Raw genomic sequence first — 23,849 nt, forward strand, 5'->3', positions numbered from 1 at the left:
TCTTTAGGTCTGAAGTGGGTTTCTTATAAACAGCATATACATGGGTCTTGTTTTTCTATCCATTCAGCCAGGCTGTGTCTTTGGGTTGGAGCATTTAATCCATTTACATTTAAAGTAATTATTGATATATATGTTCAGAAAACGAAGATCATGGCATCCAGTCCCACCACTTCATGGGAAATAGATGGGGAAACAGTGGAAACAGTGTCAGACTTTATTTTTCTGGGCTCCAAAATCACTACAGATGGTGACTGCAGCCATGAAATTAAAAGACGCTTACTCCTTGGAAGGAAAGTTATGACCAACCTAGATAGCATATTCAAAAGCAGACATTACTTTGCCAACAAAGGTTCGTCTGGTCAAGGCTATGGTTTTCCTGTGGTCATGTATGGATGTGAGAGTTGGACTGTGAAGAAGGCTGAGCGTCGAAGAATTGATGCTTTTGAACTGTGGTGTTGGAGAAGATTCTTGAGAGTCCCTTGGACTGCAAGGAGATCCAACCAGTCCATTCTGAAGGAGATCAGCCCTGGGATTTCTTTGGAAGGACTGATGCTAAAGCTGAAACTCCAGTACTTTGGCCACCTCATGCGAAGAGTTGACTCATTGGAAAAGACTCTGATGCTGGGAGGGATTGGGGGCAGGAGGAGAAGGGGACGACAGAGGATGAGATGGCTGGATGGCATCACTGACTCGATGGACGTGAGTCTGAGTGAACTCCGGGAGTTGGTGATGGACAGGGAGGCCTGGCGTGCTGCGATTCATGGGGTCACAAAGAGTCGGACACGACTGAGCGACTGATCTGATCTGATGTTCCTATTGCCATTTTCTTAATTGTTTGGGGTTGATTTTGTAGATCTTTTCTCATCTCTTGTATTTCTTGTCTATATAAGTTCCTTTAACATTTGTTGTAAAGCTGGTTTGGTAGTACTGAATTCTCTTAACTTTTGCTTGTAAGAAAAGCTTTTTATTTCCCCATCAACTTTAAATGAGATCCTTGTCAGGTACTGTAATCTTAGTTGTAGATTTTCCCCTTTCAATACTTTTTATTTTTTTTTTTTACCAGGACTTTAAAATAATTTTATTAAATCTGGACATTCATTCAAAAGTGATAAAGAACACAATTTGCCTATTAGTGTATGGTTTTTGACAAATCAATCGTGATGTTTAAAATGTTTTCAATATTGTTGACAACGGTTTTGTTTTCTTTCAAATATTAACTTGATATTCAATTAAACATAAATATTTTGCCTCACACTACATATAATGAAATGAATTACTTTTGAAATGGAAAAAATTTTATAGCACTAGAATGAGAATTTAATAAAGGTATTTAAACATGTCTTTCAACATCATCAGAAGTCCTATAGTATAGAAAATATCTAGTACCCTTAAGGCTTCAGAGTGAGCTGATCTTCTGCAACTTTAAAGCCATTTAAAAAACCAGAAAGTCAAATAGAAAAGACTGCTGCAATAAAGCACCGTCTAAACATTGCAGATATGATCCCACGGTCTGAGTGAGCACTGCTCTTCAGAGCAAGCAACTTTCCACTTTTTCCTAGGCACATGAAGTTTTCAGCTTAGAAAATAACCTAACCTGGTCCTTAACGTATTCATTAAGTGGAATGAATATTTTAAGGTCTTTCTCCCTTAAAAAAAAAAAAAAAGATGTATCATCAAACAGTAATAAGACTTGTATCTTACTTTTGGACATTAGCCTTTTCTGGAATTGGCCCAACTGTATAAAATTTTAAGAATTATATGAAAACTGTGGAATAATCACTCTATGAAAACTGTGATGAAATTAAACATCATTATATTGAATTCTTTTCTAGATTTAACTCAGAAATCATAAGTCTTCTTTAACATTAATTTTATAAACATACAGAAGTGAAAAGTGCTAATTTTCAAAAAGTACAATTTTCCCCTCTACTCTGTATCAACATGGAATGATTTCAGTTCTCCTGTACTAAAAGCTGGACTCTTAAAAAACTAGTATTATAATAACTTTATTCAGTAGTAGCTTCAGTTTCAGCTGGACCCCTAATTATTCTTCGAATTCCTCTTTTTCCTGAAGGGCCTTTTGGTTTTGCAAAACTTTGTTTATGTGCATGCTGCTTGGGATGTACTTCTTCATAAAGGAAGTCTGCAGTCAACTCATCCCCATTGTCTATCTCGATCTTTCTAATGATGTCCATTTGTAGTTGTCTTTCTACAATCTCTAGCAGAGGGCTCTTGCAGCTAGAATACAGCATTCGTTCTCTTATACTGCATGTGTATCCAGGCATTGAATAAATAAAAACTATAGACTCCAAATAGTCTCCTTCATGAGAATGTTTATACAGAAAGAAATGATAACGTGCTGCATCTTTGGGAATCCTCTTTGGCAAATCTTTTAGTTCTGTATTTATTGTGTTGGCCAAAATTATGATTTCATTTTTATATCTATTTCCAATTGTACATAGTTCAGCTGTCTGTTATTCAATTTTTCCAAAGCTTGAAAAGCTTCTTGAGAAATAGGAAATGCTACTCCTTGTAGTGTTTGATGCTTAGCGTCCACACTCACGTCAGTTTGTACCTCATTAATTTTAATCTGTCTTAATTCTTCTTCAGCTGCAGTCAGTGGGGCAGGAGAAGACTGTGACAGCAAATATTTTTTATAAATATAAAAAATATAAATATAAATATAATCAATACTTTAAATATGTCCTGCCATTCCCTATGGCCTGCAGTGTTTCTGCTGAAAGATCAGCTATTAAGCATAGGGGTTTCCCTTATATGTTACTTGTTGCTTTCCACTTGTTGCTTTTTTAATATACTTTCTTTGTGTTTAGTCTTTGTTAGTTTTATTAGTATGTTTCTTCATGCGTTTCTCCTTGGGTTTATCCTGTATGGGACTCTTTGTGCCTCTTGGACTTGATTGACTATTTCCTTTTCCATGTTGGGGGAATTTTCAGCTATAATCTCTTCAGAAATTTCCTCACACACTCTTTTTCTCTTCTGCTGCTGCTAAGTCGCTTCAGTCATGTCCGACTCTGTGCGACCCCAGAGATGGCAGCCCACCAGGCTCCCCCATCCCTGGGATTCTCCAGGCAAGAACACTGGAGTGGCTTGCCATTTCCTTCTCCAATGCATGTAAGTGAAAAGTGAAAGTGAAGTCGCTCGATTGTGTCCAACTCCTAGCGACCCCATGGACTGCAGCCTACCAGGCTCCTCTGTCCATGGGATTTTCCAGGCAAGAGTACTGGAGTGGGGTGCCATTACCTTCTCCGCTTCTTCTTCTTCTGGGACCCCTATAATTTGAATGTTGGTGTGTTTGATATTGTCCCTGAGGTCTCTGAGACTATCCTCAATTCTTTTCATTCTTTTTACTTTATTCTGCTCTTCAGAAGTTATTTCTACCTTTTTATCTTCCAGCTCACTGATTTGTTTTTCTGCTTCAGATATTCTGCTATTGATTCCTTCTAGAGTATTTTTAATTTCAGTAATTTTGTTGTTTGTCTCTGTATGTTTATTCTTCAATGCTTCTAGTTCTTTGTTAATTGATTCTTGCATTTTCTCCATTTTGTTTTCAAGGTTTTTGATCATCTTTACTATCACTATTCCAATTTTTTTTTCAAGTAGTTTGCCATTTCCTCTTCATTTATTTGGACTTCTGTGTTTCTAATTTATTCCTTCATTTGTGTAGTATTTATCTGCTTTTTCATTATTATTATTATTATTTTTAACTTACTGTGTTTGAGGTCTCCTTTGTCATCTTGGGGCTTCCCTGGTGGCTCAGAGGTTAAAGCATCTGCCTGGAATGCAGGAGACCAGGGTTTGATCCCTGGGTTGGGAAGATCCCCTGGAGAAGGAAATGGCAACCCACTTCAGTACTCTTGCCTGGAGAATCCCATGGAAGGAGGAGCCTGGAAGGCTGCAGTCCATGGGGTCCCAAAGAGTCGGACACAACTGAGGGACTTCACTTTCACTTTTCACTTTCACTTTTCCCAAGCTCTAAGGTTGAATTCTTTCTTCGTTTTGGTTTCTGCCCTCCTAAGTTTGGTTTGTATAAGCTTCGTATAGAGTGTGATTTGTGTTGAGTTCTTGTTTGTTTGTTTTTCCTCTGATGGGCAAGGCCCAGTGTTGTGGTAATCCTGTCTGCTGATGACTGGGTTTGTATTTTTGTTTTGTTTGTTGTTTAGATGAAGCATCCTCCACAGGGTGCTGCTGGTGGTTGGGTGATACTGGTTCTTTTATTATTCACGTGGTTTCCTTTGTGTGAATTCTCACTATTTGATACTCCCTAGGGTTAGTTCTCTGGTAGTCTAGGGTCTTGGAGTCAGTGCTCCCTCTCCAAAGGCTTAGGGCTTGGTCTTTAGTCAGGAACGAAGATACCATACTTGGTTTGTTATGACATTAAGTGAGATTAAAACAAATATTCAAAAACAAGAAACCAAAGATGAACACCAGGCAAATTGCAGTTACAAAATCATGAAAATGGTAATTTAAATAATGGAGTATACACACACATATATATATATACACATTTGAGCAAAGTGAAAACAGTCCAACAAAAATAAACTACAGTAGACTCATCTGGTGAACAAAGGAAATAAAAAATTATATTTACCAGTTAAGAACAAAACTAACTAAAGCACAAACTGGAAAACAAAACTAAAGAAAAGTGCCAAGTGGGGAATAAAGTAATGAAAACAAAACTAACCAATATTTTGAGAGGAAAGTAAAGAAAGAATAGATATAAAAAGTTAAATGAAGATGAAGAAGATTTATATACATTAAAGATTAATTGCAAGGGAGAAAGCACAGTAGGAAAAACAAACAAAGAAATCAATGTAGAAAATCTGTTTAAAAAATAAAAAATTAAAATTAAAAAAAGAGAGAGAAAATAAAAAGGAAAACTCCACAGAGCTGCAAAAGCCCAATGTAGAGGCAGAGGTTTATAACAGCAATAGAAAATGTGACTTGGGGGGTGGGGGGGAAGCTCAAAAGCTTAATTTGATTTCATAGTGCCAATGAAATCAGCAACTACAACAGAGGCAGGGGAAAAAATCCAAAAGAATCTACAGAATAAGTCAAAACATAAGAATAATAAATGTTTTTCTTGAGTTACTGCTGTAAGAATCCTTTCCCTCACTTGGAGTCACAGTCCACTTCACCTCCCTAGCATGCCCTCCAATGCCGTCCTGGTCTCTCGACCTGCTGTGAGAGCAGCTCAGATTCTAATCTGGTCCACTCCTGTGTGTTTTTACCTCCAATGTCCACAGCTATCAGAACTAGTGTGTTTTCTTTTGTGGGAGCTCTCAGTGTCCTTTTATATATTCCATAGACACAGAGTCTGCCTAGTTGATCATGCGGATTTAATCCAAAACTTGTACAGCTGGTGGGAAGGTTTTGGGTCTTCTTCCTTAGCCACACTGACCCTGGGTTTCAATTGTAGTTTTATTTCCACCTCTGCATGTGGGTCGTCCACTGGGGTTTGCTCCTGAGGCTGCCCTGGAGGACTTGGGTTGGCCCCTGTGAGGTGTGGAGGTGGTGCAGCTGCTTGAGTAGCAGGGGTCCTGGTAGCACCAGGTACTCAGGGGAGTTGGCCGCTAGGGCAGCAGGAAATGTAGTGCTCTAGAAGGGTATGGCAATGAGTACTGGCCAATTTGCTTCAGTGTTCTTGCCTGGAGAACCCCCAACCCTGACAGAGAAGCCTGGAAGGCCACAGTCTACAGGATTGCAAAGAGTCGGACATTACTGCAGCAATCCTGCGTGCATAGATACAAGACTATTTTTGCATGTGGCAGCTCTGCCCCAGTGAGAGTTGAGTGTGAAGTTGATGCAGCTGCTTGGCTTGTGGGGACCCTGGTGGCAGCAAGTGTGCAGAGACACAGACTGCCTTGCCTTAGGAGTTAGGGCCCTCTCAGAGTATTTTTTCGAGCCTCTTGTGGCAATCAGAGCTTTCGAGCCAGGTGGCAATCAGAAGGTCTCTTTGGCCAGTCTTTCTCCATGGCTCCGCCCATTCAGGCACTTAGAGGGTTCCCTTGCCTGGGGTCCTTCTCTGCTGCTCAGTGCATCAGGCACATAGAGGGCCCCCCCCCACCCCCCCGCCCGGCTGGGGTCCTACTCTGTAGTTCAGTGTGTTAGGCACTCTCTGGGCCAGCCTCTCTGTTGTTCAGCTGCCATTGCTGCTATGGTGCTGGCTCACCCCCTCTGCATGACTCAGCAGTATTGCCTTGCTTCCATGGCTGCCTGGCTTTCCTCCACAGGCATTTCTCACCACAGTCTCCTCCTTCACATCTGTCTCTTCACAGTCAACAGCAGCCCTCACCCTGGAAATGTTCCACAATCCCTAAACTCCAGCTCCCAGCCACTTTGCCTTCCAGTGGACCCTCATTCCTGTCAGGGGAACATATGGCTGTGGCAAGGACTGTCTGAGTTTCATTCCATTTAGGCTGCCACAGATCAGCTGTTTCACTCTCAGCCTTAAATGTTTCTCCTCTGATCCAGACAATTACCCCCATGTGGTGATTGGACCCCTGCTTCAGTTTTCCCACCTGCCTAGAGCAGATCCAGTCCTACTAACACTCCTGTTTTTCCCTCTAGTTCCTTCATCCTACCTAGTTTTGCATGGTTCTGTATATTCCTTTCCTCCTGACCGGTCTCAGCTGATGTTCTGCATGCACTTCTTTGTCTGAAGATGTATTCCTGATGTATCCTTGGAGAGAGACGTACTCCGTGTCCACCTACTCCTCTGCCATCTTATTCTCTCTCTGTATTTTCTTTAAAAAAAGAAAATTTTTATAGCTCTACTGAAAAGTTCTAGAAAAAGTAACCCATTACAATGAGCACTTCTGGCACCCAGATTGTTGTTTCTAAATACCTTTTTCTAATCAATGTATCAGGGCTTCTTTAAAAATGGCTGAATCAAGAACTTTGGCCAAAAAAAAAAAAATGGGCAGAATGATTCAAGCCCATGTTGTTATTCATGAAAGACAGCTGTTTTGTGTGACTGAGGATGAACTTGGAGACCCCTTGCCGAGCTCCTACTGCACCAAAATTAAACAGTTTGGGCATCTAAAGAACACCAATGGCAATGAATGAGAGCATGTCTAACAGAGAAAAATCCAATTTGTAAGGACACCAAAAACTAGTTATTATGCAGATTATCTTGGTCATCCTTGGAAGAGCCAGTGAACTAACTCATTATTTTAAAAACAACAGTAAATGAATGAAAATAAAATGTTTTCCTTACATTTGTAATATTTTTTAGGATAACTATTTTTTAGGATAATCATTTAGGATAACTAAATGATTCATTTCTCCTTATTGTTGGTTGTGCTATTTAATTTCCTATCTTATCTGAATTAAAAGCTACAACTTTGGGGGGGTGGTGTTGAAGAATTATCTTTTTTCCATTTTGTGATGGATTTCCAACATAAATACAGATGTATAAGGTATTAATACAAGCTTAATTTTTCCATGAATATATAGCAATTAATCCTTCATAAAAATTATAAAGAAATTTGTTAAAATGTAGCTATTTTAAAAAATGTTATCTCGAGCATCTCTTTACATATCTTACATAGATTTTACTGTACTCTATGGTTATCACAGTTGTCTCACAAGGGAGAATGTTTTACAATTGTGTCTTATGTCCTAGTCCCATAAGAAAGGAAGAATAGAAAAGTAAATTATAGATACGCTGACGAGAGTAAAGGCCAGTACTTAAAAGCAAATTAAACTTCAACTGATACTGTGCATACAAAGGTAGACGTTCAAAGTAAAGATATGATTGTTTCAAGTAAGTCTGAGTGTGGAAAAAAGGTCTTAAAAATCAGATTGACCATATAACCTGCTGTCCTTGAATATGGCCCATGTAGGATGTACACATCTTTCTGGGCTAGTAAGTGTGATTAGCCGTTTCATTATGAATTCCTGTTCTTTTCTGTTATTTCAGCTTATGTATCCTGACACATGCCATTAACATAGCTCAGTGATAGAATAGGCTTTATACACACACACACACACACACACACATACACATGCACACACACACACACACACATATATATGATAATAGCAATTTGTTGATCCATCTATCCCTCTGTTAGAGAATTATGTCCTTACATATACCTCAAATTTTAATGTCTATAAAATGGGAGGTGGGTCATTCATTCACACATTTCATGCACTGATACTAAAAAATCTGCCCAGACTAACGATTTGACAAATTAAGAGGAATGTAGATATAAACACAATATAGATGTACAGATATATTTTTGAAACCCAGAAAAATCACATTACACTTTTGTTAAAATGCCCAGACATAATGCTGTTCTAATTGCATTATTCTTTGATTATCACCTGAACATAATTTCTAAACATTTAGATGTCTCTTTTGAGCATTTATACCCCTTTTTCAGACCTGCAATTCATTTTAAGTAAACAATGAAAAGTCCCATAGAATTTTGTCCTCTAAAATCTCCAGCTATATTCTCCAGGAATGAGAATGTTGCAGAATCCAGCCACTGCACCTGCCCATCAGGGCTCATGTGGATCTTACCAGAAAAGTCACCTCTTTTGTCTCACTCTCTCAAGCATATGCATCTCAAAGTTCTGTGATCCCAGTAAGTCTTTCCAAATGATTTAACTCTGAACAATGTATAATATTTGGCTTTGGGCAGTAACAGCCTCCTGTCCAGAATGTCTAGACCAAGTGACAATCTCAGCTAGAAACTGGCTTTTTGGGATACTGATGAACTCTTTAAAAAAAAAAAAAATGATTGAAGTATAGTTGTTTACAATCTTCTGTTTCAAGTGTACAGCAAAGTGCATGGTTTTACATATACCCACTCTATCTTAGATTCTTTCCTTATATAGGTCATTACCCTGTGCTATACAGTAGGTCCTTGCTGGTTACCTATTTTATATATAGTAGTGTGCATCCATCAATCCCAGTCTCCCACTTTTCACCTCTCCCTGATCCCCCACGTGGTAACCATAAGTTTGTTTTCTACACCTGTGGCTTTTATTTCTGTTTTGCAAATAAGTTCATTTGTACCATTTTCCATTTTCCTGTTTTAGACAGGTAAACAGCTAAGCAGGATATAGAATCTGAAACAGGGCTACACCTTGAAAACGCTACACTGAGTTGAAGATGCCAGTCGAAATTATCACGCATTGTTGGGTTCTGTTTGTGTGTGCAGAATCAGCAAATCCCCAGAGACAGAGAGTAGCCTGTGGTGTCCATGATCTGGGGTGGGGTGGGGGGAACAAACGAAGAGGGACCGCCAATGGGGACAGGATTTGTTTTGGGGATGCCAAACTTTTCTGAAGAGAGACTGGCAATGGCTGTAAAACTCTGCATACGCTGAATATTACTGATGATACTCTTGGAGACCTTTATGGTATGGGAATTGGCTCAATAAAATTGTTTTAAGAATGCCTCAAAGATGAGCTAGTTAGTTGTACACAGAGAACTAGATAATTGTACACTGAGCCACACTAGGGCTGCTGGACTCAGGAGGGCAACAGAACACAGTGAAATCTGAAGCAAGGTTGAAAATTATGTAAGAGTCATTGATTGGTGGGAAAAAAGGTGGTGACACTCAAAATAATTAGCTACAAGCACAAGGGTAGTCAGTTCTAGAGTAGTGGTTCTGTGTCTTCCAGGTAAAGAGAACATTAATGATTTGTTAGGGATCTCAAAGACTTAAAGAAATTTTATGTTAAAAATAATGGTACTGACAGGCAGAATGCAGACACAATTTAAGGCAGTGAAAGGTCTTCATCCGTTAGTTCAAACCACAGAGTGTACAGCACCAAGAGGGAACCCCAGTGTGAACTGGGCACTCTGGGTGCTGACTGACGTGTTAGTGAAGGCTCCTCAGCTGTAAGAAGTGGACCATCTGGTGGAGATGCTGGTAATAAGGGAGGCTGTGCCTGTGTAAGGACAGAGGTATATGGGCAATCTCTGTACCTTCCACTCATTTTTAAACCACTCTAAAAATAAATTAAAAAAAATAAATAATGAGATTTAGGAAAAAAATTGTAGGCCAGCATATCCATAAGAGAAATGTGTTGTGTCTAACTGAAAGAAGAATGACAAGGCCACCTCAGGTTTGGGGTCAGTTCAGTCGATCAGTCGTGTCTGACCCTTTGTGACCCCAGGGACTGCAGCATGCCAGGCCTCCCTGTCCATCACCAACTCCCAGAGCTTGCTCAAACTCTTGTCCATTGAGTTGGTGATGCCATCCAACCATCTCATCCTCTGTCATCTCCTTCTCTTCCTGCCCTCAATCTTTCCCATATCAGGGTCTTTTCAAATGAGTCAGTTCTTCACATCAGGTGGTCAAAGTATTGGAGTTTCAGCTTCAGCATCAGTCCTTCCAATGAACACCCAGGACTGATTTCCCTTAGGATAGACTGGTTGGATCTCCTTGCAGTCCAAGTGACTCTCAAGTTTTGTCCAAGGGACTCTCAGTTTGGGGATACTGTGAGGTAAAAGCCTACCTTTTTTTATGTAGATCTTCATGTTTAACAAAACCCTTGTCCATTTCATTATGTCCTCATTCCAGCCTTCTGGGGTGTGGCAGGTAGCTAGCTGATGGTACCTTTCTTACATAGAAAGGGGAAATATGTCTCACATGGATACTGTGAGTTACTGAAAGCCAGACTGAAAGCTATTGATGGAGTAAAGTTCAGTTCAGTTCAGTTCAGTTGCTCAGTCGTGTCCGACTCTTTGCGACCCCATGAATTGCAGCAAGCCAGGCCTCCCTGTCCATCACCAACTCCCAGAGTTCACCCAGACTCAGGTCCATCGAGTCAGTGATGCCATCCAGCCATCTCATCCTCTGTCGTCCCCTTCTCCTCCTGCCCCCAATCCCTCCCAGCATCAGAGTCTTTTCCAATGAGTCAACTCTTCGCATGAGGTGGCCAAAGTACTGGAGCTTCAGCTTTAGCATCATTCCTTCCAAAGAAATCCCAGGGCTGATCTCCTTCAGAATGGACTGGTTGGATCTCCTTGCAGTCCAAGGGACTCTCAAGAGTCTTCTCCAACACCACAGCTCAAAAGCATCAATTATTCGGCTCTCAGCCTTCTTCACAGTCCAACTCTCACATCCATACATGACCACTGGAAAAACCATAGCCTTGACTAGACAGACCTTTGTTGGCAAAGTAATGTCTCTGCTTTTCAATATACTACTTAGCTTGGTCATAACTTTTCTCCCAAGGAGTAAGCTAAAAGATCAGACCCCAAATATTACACCCAGACTATTGCTCTTTCCAGTTGACAAGATAAAAGTTAACAGCTCTTGACTCTTGCAGCTTATGAGGAAATGACCTGAATAAATTCCACAGCACATCTGGTTTAGTTATTTTTGTTGTTTTAATTAATGAATTGTCATACAGCCTATAAGGGGATCATCTATCAACAGAGCTAAAAATGGCAAATCAACTGTAGAACACGTGTGACTCTGTGTAAGTTTGGTCACAGATCCACAAAGATTTCCTCTAAGTCTAGTAGTACATCATCTCTTTTACCTGTGATGGTTCTGCCAGCTTTTTTCCATCAGTTCTGTAGTTAGCAATTAAAAAAAAAAAAAAAACAGCTTCATGTGTCAATGTAAGTCCCCAACGATATAAGCAGAGAATGATGGGTCCCACATCCTGAAATCTGAGGACATGGTTTAATTCTGGGACCGTCTTTTCCAGTGTATTTCTTACATGGTTCAGTCACAGTTTTAGTGCAGTGGATTGAGTGAAGCTTGCTTCACAGGTTTACAGAGATTACTACAAGTACTGTCAACACTGCCTTTTCATTTGAATCTGGACGATGGAGCACCAAGCAGAGCATGGCGCACAGTAGCCATGTGGCGGCGACCCTGCTCTCATTGTGTGACCTACGTGCGGGCTTTGACTCGCACTCTCGGTCTGCACCTAAGCATTGTCTGTGGCACCAGTTCTCAGACCTTCCGTGTTAGGACTGCTTTATACTGTGAAAAATTTGTAAGGCCCCTCATTTAGGATTGCTCAGTTCTTCTTGGACATACTTATATTCAGTATTATTCAGTTCATTTGGATTTTAAATAAAGCTGGACATCGTGCTTTTATTTGCCTTTTTAAAAAATAATCTGGCAGCTCTGCCCCAAAGAGCTTTTGCTATGTGAGTTAAATGACCATGTAAAAAATGACTACTAAGCGTTCTGAAATAGTGATCCATTAATTAAAAAATGTAGTAATAAGTCCATTGAATGTTAATATTAATAACATGGTGATATTAATAATATATTCTAAAGAAAATAATCCCTTTGTCCAGAATAACAGAAATTAAGGGGTGGTATTTTATGGGCAAAATTCTAAATGCCTAGTTTAATAGACAATATCTGGATTTACCTTAACTTCTTTTGCATTCAGTCTGTAACACTGTGCATTGTGTAGCTTTTGGAAAACTCTCTTGTGCTCTGGTGAGAGAATAAGGAAGGGACAAATAAAGTCTTGGTATCATTGTGATAGGAGTTGTGAATTCAGACTTTTTTCTCAGGGTTCCTCTGAGGGTACCCAGACCACACTTGGAAGAATCACTATTCTGTGGCTTTAAATTTTTGTTAGAGAAACTTTTAGTCTCTGTTCAACTTTTCAGTTTTTTGTATACCTTCTCATATCTGCTGTTACAGCTATAATGATATTACATAAATAAGTAGTCACTAATAAATCTTACAGACCAAGGGAAATGCCATACATTCTCTGGGGTGACACTGAAATTCCACGTTCATGAGTACTTGGAATATACAGTAACGCCAAAAGACTAGTCAGCATTTTTTATATAATAAATGATAAATGCATATAATATGTATGATTTTACATGTTTTGCTATTTTTAAAAACATTATTTATATAATGATTCTTGTCATATCATTTTAAGAAACACATTTTGGCTTCATCATTTGTTGGTCAATTCTGAAATAAATTGTCAGTGAAATGATGTATAATATTAATAGTTTAAGGTTAAACATCAGCTTTTATTCGTAAAACAGTGGGTCTCTTTGTATGCTGCCTTATAAGATGGTCATTTGTGTTTGACCAATGCAGGGTTTTATTTTGCTATATGACAAATATTTTACTATGTGGCATTGAGGGGATACAAGATACTACCAAGCCCACTCATAAAACTGCACCTTTGAGGTCCCCAGACTTCACTGTCATCTGTATCATCCCATCACATGTTTTGTGGCTTCTCTGTGATTTCTAGTTACAAGCAGCATCTATTATCTGCACAGAAACACTTGCTTGAACACTATCCCACATTTCCTGCTATTGTTTGAAAGCCTAGGATGCATCTTCCTTCTTTTATCTTCAAGCTGTTAGCCGAGTAGACTAGTATCTTCCATCTCTCAGGTAGTCAGCACATTTGTGGACTGAATGTGTATTTTATTTTAGTCTGAGTGTCGTCTTAATTGCTTCTTTAATGCACACATTTCCATATGTATTTCTTTTTTATTTTCCTTTTTTTCTACCCATTGGCTGCTTTATACAACAGAAGATTGATAAATCGGACTGGATTCTTTTCCAGTTAAATGCTTGGGGAGTTATTTATTGTGGATATTCCAGAATCTACTTGTTCATTCATTCTAGAAACTTACATGGGGAAATTTGACATACCAGAAACTGTTTCCTGCTGGGGATCCAAAGTCGCACGGCACTTGTGGAGTGAGAAAGCAGTGCTCCCTGGGGAATGTCAGGACCTCTGAGGAGCCCTGAGGGTGGACCTGACTTTTAAATCCACGCTGTAACTGGTTTGCAGACCAAAGAGAGGGAGAGCATGTAGGTGCTGGTGAAGTTGGCACCACAAACATATTTGCAGTTTTCAAGTCAATGTTGTGCTCTTACAGTATTGCGCTGTGTATAATTATAAAATGGTATAATTTTAATATTCCTTATGTTACTTACTCCTCACAAGAGCCCCTGAGGTAGAAATAGATGTGTCCTCGGCCCATTTTCTAAGTCGGTCTTTGAGATCACTGTCAGGCAGCCACCTTCAGAAGAGGGGTTGGAGTCTCGTTTATCTGATGGCATCATGTCTTGCCAAACGCTGTTCTTCTGTCCTTTCAGAAACTCATTTCACACCTTCCTTTGTATGTGTGCGTGAGCATGTGCGCATGTGAAAAGGAATGCTAACTAATGTCAGCCTTCACTCTGTTTAAAAATAGATACTTTTAAATATATTAAAAATATATAAATGTATATGTCCTGGGAATTAGTAAACATACGTAAAAGTAGAGGACATCATTTAGAATAAAGAAACATCTACAATAAAAATCCACTTTGAGGTGTCAGGGCATGTTTTTCTTTCAAAAAAAACAACAAGGAACCATAAAAGCCAGATACTGTATATAAGCATTGCTGGCACCTTTGTCTTTAGATCTACAGTGCAGCCAAGAGATGATAAATGTGACAGGCATTTCATATTTGGAACTACTAAAGGTTAGGAATCCTTAACCCTTATCAAAAGTACGTCCAAAGGGTGTATAGTGAGAACTTTATTGACCTTGCACCTGAGAATCTGCCATCAGAGTTTCAAGGCTTCAGTGTTGATGAAAAACTGCACCTTATGTAATTAAAACAGGCCCTACTGCTTAGTACTTGTGTGACTTTTGGAGAAGTTCTTAACTTTTCCATACTCATCCCCATGCCTTGTAAGTGAGTAATTAGTATTTATTCTTTTTTCCCTCCTCTCCTTCCCCTTCCCCTCCCACTCCTTCCTGCCTCCCCTCTTCCCCTCCCCCCTTTTTCTTTCCCCTCCTGGCTTATACCCGCTTCCCCTCTTCCCGCTCTTTTCCCCTTCCCCTCCCCTTTCTTCCCTCTCCTCCTCCTTCCCTCTCCCCATTCCCCCTCCCCCTTCCTCCCCTCCCCACCCTTTTATTTCCCCTCCTGGCTTTTACCCCCTTCCTGCTCTTTTCCCCTTCCCCTCCCCTTTCTTCCCTCTCCTCCTCCTTCCCCCTCCTCCTCCTTCCCCCTCCTCCTCCTTCCCCCTCCCCTTCCTCTCCTCCCCTCCCCTTTCTTTCCCCTCCTCCTCCTTCCCCCTCCCCTTCCTCCCCTTTTTCTTCCCCTCCTCCTCCTTCCCCCTCCCCCTTCCTCCCCCTTTCTACCCCCTTTCCCTTCCCATCTCCCTGGGTTTATTACCACATCGCCACTGCTGCTACAATTTTCTCTAAAAGAATAGAACAAACTCCACAGTGCCATGAGGCTGCAATGTGAATGGGGTGACTTAGTCAAGTAAGCTGATAACCAAGGTCACAAGTGAGGGGCTGAGAACAGAGAAATCAACCCAGGTCCGGCTCAGGAAATGTCGGCATTAACATGCTAAATTCTACTTTCCTATCAAAAGGGATCATTTGTAAGTTATTGATACAGAAGCATCAGTCCTATGAACTTCAAGAGTTTGAATAAAAAAGAGTGAATCTAGTGATCTTAATTCACCGAGTTTGGATCTTGTTAAGGCAGTTGTCGGTGAGATTGGTAATGATATTTCTAGAGTATCTGATTGACTCTAGTGGGTTTTCAAAGGTAACTTCCATTTTCTGATTTAATAAAAATCTAGGATACAAAGGAGCGGGACATTTGAGAACTTTAGGAAAGATTGCTTAAGATAAATAAATCCTCATTATGTGCTTGTCATGGCCTAAGATTTGACCTAGCAATATCTTTGCTGCTGCTGCTAAGTCGCTTCAGTTGTGTCCGACTCTGTGCGACCCCATGGACTGCAGCCCACCAGGCTCCTCTGTCCATGGGATTTTCCAGGCAAGAGTACTGGAGTGGGGTGCTGCTAGGTCAAACGTTAAACTTGGCTGCAAGTAACATACAAGAAACTACATGGTGAGTCATCTGAGTTTGTGCCTTCTTTTCATACTCAACTAGGAAGTCACTACTTTTATCTCTATTTCCCCCATTCCTGTGAACTGTGCCTATCAAAATATTGGACTATTCCAAGTTTTCTTCACAGAGGGAACTGAGGACCACATTTTTTTTTCCCCAAATAAAGTTATCTTGAAATTGTGCTACATTTTTCTCTTTACAGTTGATCCTTGAACAGCATAATTTGAACTACACAAGTACACTAATACATGGATTTTTTATTTCAATGAATGCAGTTATCCCTCCACATCTGTGGGTCCTGGTTCCTTAGCTGCAGCTGAATCTGTAGGTGTGGAGTCTGCATATGTGGAGGCCTGGTTATGGGACTTGACCATCCATGAATTTTGGTGTCTACAGCAGGTCCTGGATCCTTGCCTTCACAGATGTTGTAATTTTGCTGTGTGTGTATCTATTAGACAATGAAATGAAAAATCTTTCTCTATCATGTTTGCCTATACCATTTATCACTAATGTATTAGACAAGGAAGAAATATCCATTAAATATTTTATAGAAATGCAGATTCTTCAAGAATACTATTCAAATTTAGTAGATATAATATTCCTATAAAAACACAAATAATGCATGTTATGTCTAATCTTTTCTTTTCCCCCTCTCACCATTTCAGCACCATTTCTTGTTCTTTCGGTCATCCATGCTCATCTTCCCATTTCCATCTCTTTATTCTTCTGGAAGAAAATTAGTATCTATAATCTTCTGATAATAGATAATTCTGTGTGGAATAGCTAAAGCAGCACAGTAAAAATAGAATGCAATTGAAATAGAATACAGTTCTAGTTAAAATATTGTTAACAGCTTTGTGTGTGTGTGTATGCACAGTAAGTCACTTCAGTTGTGTCCAACTGTTTGTGACCCTATGGACTGTAGCCTGCTAGGCTCCTCTGTCCATGGGATTCTCCAGGCAAGAGTACTGGAGTGAGTGATTAACAGCATTAAAGAAGAAACAGAAAGAAACAGATAAGATCAATTTCTGTATTTTTCTTTTTTTTAATTTAAATAATTTTCATTTTATATAGAAGTAAGTTAAATTACAATGTCTTATTTTCAGGTATGCAGCTAAGTGATTCCATTATGCATATATGTATATCTACTCTTTTTTCAGATTTTTTTCCTATATAAGTTATTACAGAATACTGAATAGAATTAACCTATGATATACAGTGGGTCTTTTTTGGTTACCTATTTTATGTATAGTAGTGTGTGTATGTTAATCTTTAGTGTGTCAGCATACAGATTTAGTTTGTGTTCTCTTTTTAAAGAACTTGTCAGAATCTGAAGTGTATTTTACACTGATAGCACATTTCAATTCAGTTTTAACTTTTCATTGGAAATACTTGATCTATATTTAGAATGTGTAAAAAATTAGACTTGAAAGATCTGATGAGCGTACTCATGTTCTTCCAAACCTACTTTTGCAAAATTTCCAAAGAAAATCAAATATCAGTTCTAAATTTTACATATAAATCATTTAAAATGGAAAATTCAATTTTTCAGGCACAGTAGACAAGTGTCCAAGAGTCACATGTGATTTAGAGGGTTGAAAAAGGGGTAAAGAGCAACTTAATCTCTTAAGACAATGCAGAAAGAAAGAGAAAGCATGTGCCTGCACATTACGATTGAACTTGTAAATCTTCACCCCTATTACCCTACCTGACTCTGGCCTGCTTTTGCTCTCTGGATTGTAAACTTTGGAGGCAGGCCCTCCATTTACTCTCTCTTGACTCTTTTTCTCCCCATGAATGCCTGGAAAAGCTGAACTAAACAGGACAGACAGTAGCATCTTGAGGCAGAGCAATCCAAAATAGAGCCCATGTTCTGGCCATGGATGTCACAGCTTCTGACTGGGTTTCCGCTTAGAAGAATGAGGGACAGGAAACGGGAGAATGAGCTGGGAGGACCAAATTGGCCAGACCTGGATTGGGAGAATTTGGGGTACTTTAGCTTTCTCTTGGGGTTTCCATGAGAAATGGTGCAGGAGATAGTGTGGTGACTTCCCAGAAGCATCTCAGAGTCCCCAATTAATTCACAAATAATACCCTGAATGTGATCATTGCATGCTGCATTACAAAGCAAGGCATGGCCCTACAAACATCAGGGGATCAGAATCCATTATGAAAGTGGAGTCACTCAGCTGGAGGTTCTCAGAAATAATTCTTGGTGTGGGTGAAGCACTAGTGAAGGTCAGAATGCGAGCAATTAGTGTCTTATGGAAAATTGACTAAAAGATACGATAGCCTCTCTAGCTCAGCCAACATGTCTTAAAAAAAAAAAAAAAAAATTCTCCGAACATCCACCATGCCAGTATTGTAGTAGGCAGTTTATTCCATTTTCAGATGTTATTAACTCTGAGAAAGATATTTCTTATGCTCTGTTAAATCACTTCCAGTAATTTCCACTCACAGTGCTTATGTGTCTACCCTGTTAGGAAAAGATGAGACTAATGTTATGGAGAAGTCAAATATCTGAAACTGGCAGCTTTTCTGGATAAGGTTTTTCTAGTAGTCATGTACGGATGTGAGAGCTGGACAATAAAAAAGGCTGAGTGCTGAAGAATTGATACTTTTGAACTGTGATGCTGGAGAAGACTCTTGATAGTTCCTTGGACAGCAACTATTTAGTCAACCCTAAAGGAAATCAACCTTGAACATTCATTTGAAGGATCAATGCTGAAGCGCCAATAATTTGGCCACCTAATGCAAAAAGCCAGCTCATTGGAAAAGACCCTGATGCTGGGAAAAATTGAGGACACAAAGAGAAGGGGATAGCAGAGAATGAGATGATTGGATGGTATCATGGACTCAATGGACATGAGTTTGAGTAAACTCCAGGAGATGGTGAAGGGCAGGGAAGCCTGGTATGCTACAGTTCATGGTGAAGGGCAGGGAAGCCTGGTGTGCTACAGTTCATGTGCTACAGTCATAAAGAGCTGGACATGATTTAAGTAAGTAAGTAAGTGAAGTCGCTCAGTCATGTCTGACTCCTTGCAACCCCATGGACTGCAGCCTATCAGGCTCCTCCGTCCATAGGATTTTGCAGGCAAGAGTACTGGAGTGGGTTGCTATTTCCTTCTCCAGGGGATCTTCCTGACCCAGGGATCGAACTCAGGTCTTCCACGTTGTATGCAGATGCTTTACCATCTGAGCCACCAGAGACGGCTTAGCCACCGAATAACAACAACTGGATAAGGTTTTGTTTGTTCTGCGGTGCCGAATAGATCTGGTAATTGTCCAAGTCTCTTGTGAAAATCAGACAGACCAAGTAGACCTGAAGCATTATACTTGAGCTTTCACTCTTGGCAAGGCCAGCCCCAGAATCATCACATAGGCCAAGTTCAGGGCTGCAAGATGAGTTTGGAACACATAGAGGAAAATGCTGTAGTATTTACATTGAAGCCTCCACTGCTTCAAGTTTGTGTACCACTGTCCCCTGGTGTCCACAGGGACTGATTGAAGAACCTGCTGTGGATAACAAAATTCATGGGTGTTGAAGTCCCTTGGTCTCCCCTATATATCTGTGGGCTCCATATCCAGGGATTCAGCCAAGCTTGGAGTGTAAACATCATGCACAATCCATGGTTGGCTGAATCTGCAGATGTGGAATCTGTAGATATGGAGACACTATTTCTTTAAATATTAATTTTATTCCACATGGCATAGAGAAAGATGTGGAAGATGGTGAGGGGGTTTCTGAGACCTCCCTGCTTTAAGTGGCCCTTCCCTGCTCTTCCTAACTGGCCTCTGACAGTATTACCTGAAGGAAATCTTCAGTAACTGTAGCACTATTGGAGATAGTGGTCAAACTATCAGCAGGGTTCTGAGTCACACCTATCAGTCATGTCTACACCCTTAGTTCAGTTCAGTTTAGTCACTCAGTCATGTCCAACTCTTTGCGACACAATGGAATGCAGCACGCCAGGCGTCTCTGTCCATCAAAAACTCCTGGAGTCTACCCAAACTCATGTCCATTGAGTCAGTGATGCCATCCAACCATCTCATCCTCTGTTGTCCCCTTTCTTCCTGCCCTCAATCTTTCCCAGCATCAGGGTCTTTTCAAATGAGTCAGCTCTTTGCATCAGGTGGCCAAAGTTTTGGAGTTTCGGCTTCAACATCAGTCCTTCAAATGAACACCCAGGACTGATCTCCTTTAGGATGGACTGGTTGGATCTCCTTGCAGTCCAAGGGACTCTCAAGCATCTTATCCAATACCACAGTTCAAAAGCATCAGTTCTTCAGCACTCAGATTTCTTTACAGTCCAACTCTCACATCCATACATAGCTATTGGAAAAACCATAAGCTTGACTAGATGGACCTTTGTTGGCAAGGTAACGTCTCTATTTTTTAATATGCTGTCTAGGTTGGTCATAACTTTCTTTCCAAGGAGTAAGCATCTTTTAATTTCATGGCTGCAGTCACCATCTGCAGTGATTTTTGAGCCCCAAAAATAAAGTCTTCCACTGTTTCCACTGTTTATCCATCTATTTGCCATGAAGTAATAGGTCCGGATACCATGATCTTAGTTTTCTGAATGTTGAGCTTTAAACCAACCTTTTCACTCAACTCTTTCAATTTCATCAAGAGGCTCTTTAGTTATTCTTCACTTTCTGCCATAAGGGTGGTGTCATCTACATATCTGAGGTTATTGATATTTCTCCCAGCAATCTTGATTACAACTTGTGATTCTAGCCCGGCGTTTCTCATGATGTACTCTGCATAGAAGCTAAATAAGCAAGGTGACAATATATAGCCTTGACGTACTCCTCTTCCTATTTGGAACCAGTCTCTTGTTCCATGTCCAGTTCTAACTATTGCTTCCTGACCTGAATACAGGTTTCTCAAGAGTCATATCAGGTGGTCTGGTATTCCCATCCCTTTCAGAATTTCCACAGTTTATTGTGATCCACACAGTCAAAGGCTTTGGCATAGTCAATAAAGCAGACATAGATGTTTTTCTGGAACTCTCTTGCTGTTTCAATGGTTTCAGCGGATGTTGGCAATTTGATCTCTGGTTCCTCTGCCTTTTCTAAAACCAGCTTGAACATCTGGAAGTTCACGGTTCACATATTGCTGAAGCCTGGCTTGGAGAATTTTGAGTGTTACATTTCTAGCATGTGACATGAGTGCAATTGTGCAGTAGTTTGAGAATATTTTCACATTGTCTTTCTTTGGGATTGGAGTGAAAACTGACCTTTTCCTGTCCTGTGGCCACTGCTGAGTTTTCCAAAGTTGCTGACATATTGAGTGCAGCACTTTAACAGCATCATCTTTTAGGATTGGAAATACTCAACTGGAATTTCATCACCTCCACTAGCTTTGTTTGTAGTGATGCTCCTAAGGCCCACTTGACTTCACATTCCAGGATGTCTGGCTCTAGGTGAGCGATCACACCATCGTGGTTATCTGGTTCGTGAAGATCTATTTTGTACAGTTCTGTGTATTCTTGCCACCTCTTCTTAATATCTTCTTCTGCTAGGTCCCTACCATTTCTGTGCTTTATTGAGCCCATCTTTGCATGAAGTGTTCCCTTGGTATCTCTAATTTTCTTAAAGAGATCTCTAGTCTTTCCCATTCTATTATTTTCCTGTATTTCTTTGCATCGTTCGCTGAGGAAGGCTTTCTTATGTCTCCTTGCTATTCTTTGGAACTCTGTATTCAGATGCTTATATCTTTCCTTTTCTCCTTTGCTTATCACTTCTCTTCTCTTCACAGCTATTTGTAAGGTTTCCTCAGACAGCCATTTTGCTTTTTTTGCATTTCTTCTTCTTGGGGATGGTCTTGATCTTTGTCTCTGATACAATGCCACGAACCTCTGTCCATAGTTCAGCAGGCACTCTATCAGATCTAATCCTTTAAATCTATTTCTCACTTCCACTGTATAATCATAAGGGATTTGATAAGAATGATCTCTGTTCATTTCCAAGGAAACCATTCAATATCACATTAATCCAAGTCTATGCCCAACCAGTAATGCTAAAGAAGCTGAAGTTGAATGGTTCTATGAAGACCTACAAGACCTTTTAGAACTAATACCCAAAAAAGATGTCCTTTTCATTATAGGGACTGGAATGAAAAAGTAGGAAGTCAAGAAACACCTGGAGTAACAGGCAAATTTGGCCTTGGAATACGGAATGAAGCAGGGCAAAGACTAATAGAGTTTTACCAAGAAAATGCACTGGTCATAGCAAACACCCTGTTCCAACAACACAAGAAAAGACTCTACTCATGGACATCATCAGATGGTCAACACCAAAATCAGATTGATTATATTCTTTGCAGCTAAAGATGGAGAAGCTCTATACAGTCAACAAAAACAAGACCGGGAGCTGACTGTGGCTCAGATCATGAACTCCTTATTGCCAAATTCAGACTGAAATTGAATAAAGTAGGGAAAACCACTAGACCATTCAGGTATGACCTAAATCAAATCCCTTATGATTATACAGTAGAAATGAGAAATAGATTTAAGGGCCTAGATCTGATAGATAGAGTGTCTGATGATCTATGGAATGAGGTTCATGACATTGTACAGGAGACAGGGATCAAGACCATCCCCAAGAAGAAGAAATGCAGAAAAGCAAAATGGCTGTCTGAGGAAACCTTACAAATAGCTGTGAAAAGAAGAGAAGTGAAAAGCAAAGGAGAAAAGGAAAGATATAAGCATCTGAATGCAGAGTTCCAAAGAATAGCAAGAAGAGATAAGAAAGCCTTCTTTAGCAATCAATGCAAAGAAATAGAGGAAAACAACAGAATGGGAAAGACTAGAAATCTCTTCAAGAAAATTAGAGATACCAAGGGAATATTTCATGCAAAGATGGGCTCGATAAAGGACAAAAATGGTAGGGACCTAACAGAAGCACAAGATACTAAGAAGAGGTGGCAAGAATACACAGAACTGTACAAAAAAGATCTTCACAACAAAGATAATCATAGTGGTCTGAGCACTCACCTAGAGCCAGACATCCTGGAATGTGAAGTCAATGGGCCTTAGAAAGCTACAAACAAAACTAATGGAGGTGATGGAATTCCAGTTGAGCTATTTCAAATCCTGAAAGATGATGCTGTGAAAGTGCTGCACTCAATATGCCAGCAAGTTTGGAAAACTCAGCAGTGGCCACAGGACAGGAAAAGGTCAATTTTCATTCCAATCCCAAAGAAAGGCAATGCCAAAGAACACTCAAACTACGGCACAATTTCACTCATCTCACATGCTAGTAAAGTAATGCTCAAAATTCTCCAAGCCAGGCTTCAGCAATACGTGAACCGTGAACTTCCAGATGTTCAAGCTGGTTTTAGAAAAGGCAGAGGAACCAGCGATCAAATTGCCAACATCTGCTGGATCATCGAAAGAGCAAGAGAGTTCCAGAAAAACATGTATTTCTGCTTTATTGACTATGCCAAAGCCTTTGACTGTGTGGATCACAAAAAACTTTGGGAAATTCTGAAAGAGATGGGAATATCAGACCACCTGACCTGCCTCTTGAGAAATTTGTAGGCAGGTCAGGAAGCAACACTTAGAACTGGCCATGGAACAACAGACTGGTTCCAAATAGGAAAAGGAGTACATCAATTCTGTATATTGTCACCCTGCTTATTTAGCTTATATGCAGTGTACATCATGAGAAATGCTGGGCTGGAAGAAGCACAAGCTGGAATCAAGATTGCCGGGAGAAATAACAATAACCTCAGATATGGAGATGACACCACCTGTATGGCAGAAAGTGAAGAGGAACTAAAAGGCCTCTTGATGAAAGTGAAAGAGGAGAGTGAAAAAGTTGGCTTAAAGCTCAACATTCAGAAAACAAAGATTGTGGCATCTGGTCCCATCACTTCATGGGAAATAGGTGGGGAAACAGTGGAAACAGTGTCAGACTTTATTTTTGGGGGCTCCAAAATCACTTCAGATGGTGACTGCAGCCATGAAATTAAAAGATGCT

At 40.1% G+C, this 23,849-nt stretch overlaps 1 protein-coding gene and 1 pseudogene across 1 annotated transcript in view; one reads left to right on the plus strand and one right to left on the minus strand.

Moving 5' to 3' along the window:
• Positions 1-23,849, plus strand: part of CSMD1 (CUB and Sushi multiple domains 1) — a 1,688,220-nt gene that overhangs the window by 128,291 nt on the left and 1,536,080 nt on the right. The window lies entirely within an intron of this gene.
• Positions 1,209-23,849, minus strand: part of LOC138985923 (twinfilin-1 pseudogene) — a 32,603-nt pseudogene continuing 9,962 nt past the window's right edge.

This window comes from Bos mutus, chromosome 27, assembly GCF_027580195.1.
Source record: "Bos mutus isolate GX-2022 chromosome 27, NWIPB_WYAK_1.1, whole genome shotgun sequence".
In the NCBI taxonomy this organism is placed as follows: domain Eukaryota; kingdom Metazoa; phylum Chordata; class Mammalia; order Artiodactyla; family Bovidae; genus Bos; species Bos mutus.